The sequence below is a fragment of the Eptatretus burgeri genome, chromosome 3 (assembly GCF_056783735.1).
Source record: "Eptatretus burgeri isolate ZD-2024b chromosome 3, Ebu_testis_v1, whole genome shotgun sequence".
Lineage (NCBI taxonomy): Eukaryota > Metazoa > Chordata > Myxini > Myxiniformes > Myxinidae > Eptatretus > Eptatretus burgeri.
In genome coordinates, this window is record NC_140963.1 from 117,879,174 (window position 1) to 117,882,833 (window position 3,660).

A 3,660-nucleotide genomic window follows, 5' to 3' on the forward strand; every position below is an offset into this window, starting at 1 on the left:
TGTAAATCCCCGGCATTTCTGTCTGCGCGCATTCTTAGGTAAATCGACAATTCGGCGATTGGACCCTGTCGCACGCGGACAGAATAGTTGGCTGATTTATGGTGTGATTAAAAACACACCAGTAGCTGGATTTTGGCGTTGATCCGAAAGCTGCGACTCGGTTTACCATGTCCGGTGGGCGCGCGGCTGCGATTAGTTAAAAGCGGTCGCTCGCACGCCGGAGTGGTGAGAAACCACAACAATACATACCAAGGGCGGATCCAGAAATTTTTTAGGAGAGGTTCACTTAAGGTTAAGATGTTCTCACATTGTGAAATATACCACCAAGCCTTATTCAAGTCAATGTAATTGTCCAGGAAAAACCAGTTAATCCAACCATAAATTTGCTTTCTTCACAGGAAAATTTGGGAATGTTGAGCGACTTGACGAAAAGGCCTCAGGCCGGTCACTAACTGATTCTCAAGAAAAGCTGAAGATTTTGGAATCTTTGTGATGGATATTTACAACAACAATGTAAATACACAAAATGTTTCCAACACAAATCAATGAAGATATCGAACGGACAAGCACAAAATGAAGCAAAATGACCCCGAGCACGAAACCTAAACTCATCATTGCGGTTCATCAGATCATCTATATATTACTGAAACTCTCATCTTGTGTGTGTATATATATATATATATATGTGCATGTATGTATGTATGTATGTTCCCAAAATACAGCTAAAACGGTACATGATAGCGCAAAAGTTTTCGGCCCACCTGACCCACCATTCTCCTGCAGTGTGCAGTATCAAGTTTCATTCAAATCGGGCAACGAAAATAATTATTTAAAAAATCAATTCCCGATCCAGTCAAGTACTCTTCGGGTGAATTTGATCAATGCAAACAACCTCAGCGGTATAGTTCGCTGGAGCTATCATTTTTTTTTCTTGAAATGATTTTTTTTCATCAACCGCCGTCACAACGGGAACCCAACGGGTTCACGGGTCGTCTCGTTGATTATAATAATGGACGATGTAGCCACTGAAACTTTGAATGACCCGGTGAAATAGTTCAGGGTTGTGGTGCGCCTTGCTGTGGGCCACGATCCCGAAAATGTTGTCTTTCTCTTCGGAGCCATAATTAAACACCGAGTCACCGGGATGAATACAGAACCAGTGGAGAAAAGTATCGAGGCTCGGATTAATTACCGAGTGAAAGCAAAAGACGTGCGATTGCTGATTGCCCAGTAATGTCTCGCACGACGATCATGTGACATAATTGTAAGGGTGGTGGGGAGGGGGGTTCACGTGCACCAGGTGACACACACACACACACACACACACACACACACACACACACACACACACACACACACTGTGGTGAATTAACGTGAATCGAGGGACATGACGCGGGATCACATGTTGTGCGTCTCGCGTATAAGGGGAGGTCTCTCTGCGGCACGAGTGATTGTCCCCGGGGCATTGCTATTGACATCGGCTGTCCACTTGATGCTCGTTAACTGAAGGTGCTCATTGACTGGTGAGAATGGAGATTATATCGAACTCCGTGCTTACGCGGATTTAGTCTGCAATGGTTAACTGCACATGTATACGTTTCTGCTTATGTACTCCTAGCTGAACCTGTATTTCCTGGTGTGCCCACAGAAGCGGCTCCAATCAAATGGAATAAAGCCTAAACTCTGAAGGTTCATCTCTCGCTCTCATTTCAATTTATTCCATTTAATTTTCTCGGCTCTCTCAACCAAAGATGGACAAGATCTACAAACCAGAGAGGTTCGACGCAGACCCAAACACGACTGACGCAGAAATGAAATGGTCACATTGGTTCTGCTCCTTCTCACACTATCTGACCATCATCGCGGAGGGAGCTGACAAATTTGCCGCTCTCGTGAATCATGTCTCGCCCGGCGTGTACAGGCTCTTCTCGGGGTGCGACACTTACGAAGCAGCGATTGACGTGCTGCAGGCGCTCTACGTGAAGCCCAAGAACGAGGTATACATACGACATCTTCTCAACACACGCAAGCAAGCAGCCGGGGAGACAATCGATCAGTTCCTGCAAGCTCTGAATCAGCTGGGAAAAGACTGCAGCTTCCGGGCGGTAAGCGCCGAGGAACACCGAAAGGAAGCCACACGGGAGGCATTCATCCAAGGACTCAGATCAGCCCACATACGGCAACGCTTACTAGAGAAAGCGCAACCCACTCTTGACAAGGTAGTCGATCAGGCTCGAGGGATGGATACGGCTCAGCAGCAATCTGAGTCATTTGGGACACCGATGCTGCTCATGAACGCTGCTACGATGGGAACCCAAGGAACCCCACTGGCACAGACACAGCCAGACATGAGGGATGGAGAAACACCCGAGGAGCCGGATACCCAGACCTCGTCAAACTCCTCAGCAACTTCTCCGGTCGGTAAATGCTTCTTTTGTGGGTACAAAAGGCATCCTCGTCAAAAATGTCCCGCCAGAGATGCCACATGCATGAATTGCGACGAGAAAGGGCATTATGCCAGGGTATGTAAATCTACTCTAAGGAGGAATAAACCCACTTCTGCGGCTCTCTACTCGCAAAATAAATTGACTGCAGCCTCCCCGGGGAATCTATCCAAGGCTATCATCAACGTGCGAATTAACGGGCATATGGCTGAGGCACTGATTGATACCGGTAGCTCTGAAAGTTTCGTCAACAGCTCGCTAGTGAAGGGCAGGAAATGGGTAATCCACCCGACTGACAATACGGTATGCATGGCCGCCACCTCACTACAATCCCGCGTACGAGGGTACTGCAATGTTGAATTGGACGTAAAAGGGTACACGCATCGGGATGTAAAGGTGCTGGTGCTTCGTGATTTGTGCGCAGACGTAATTCTGGGTCATAATGTCCTCAAGCAGCACACGAGCGTCGAAATACCCTTTGGAGGAAGCGAGCCTCGTCTAATTTTAAATGCACTGACCACCGCGGAGGTGACGTCCCCCCAGCTGTTCGCTAACTTGTCGCCGGTCTGCAAACCGATAGCGATCAAATCGCGGCGATATACCACTGCTGACATGAATTTCATCACTTCAGAAACCAAGCGATTACTGGAGGAGGGAATTATAGAACCGAGCGATTCGCCATGGCGCGCACAGGTGTTAGTAACCAGCAGTCAGAACCATAAGAGACGGATGGTTGTCGATTATTCCCAAACGGTCAATCGCTTCACCCAACTCGACGCCTACCCCCTGCCGCGCATAGATGAGATGGTCGAACGCGTGGCCAATTATAAGGTATTCAGTACCATCGACTTGCGAAGCGCCTATCATCAAATTCCCATCCGAGAGGAAGACAAACCGTACACTGCATTCCAGGCAGGGCGGCGCCTCTACCAGTTCAGAAGGATACCATTCGGTGTCACGAATGGAGTAGCTTGCTTCCAACGGGTTATGGACGACATCATCTCAGATGAAAACCTCGAAGACACTTTTGTTTACGTGGATAATGTCACAGTGTGCGGTAGGGATCAGAGGGAACATGATAGGAATCTGGACAGATTCTTGAGCATTGCTGGAAAATATAATCTGACTCTCAACTACGAGAAATGCGTATTCTCGGCAAGGTCAATTGACCTTCTCGGCTACACAATAGCCGACGGCACAATTAAGCCTGATCCTG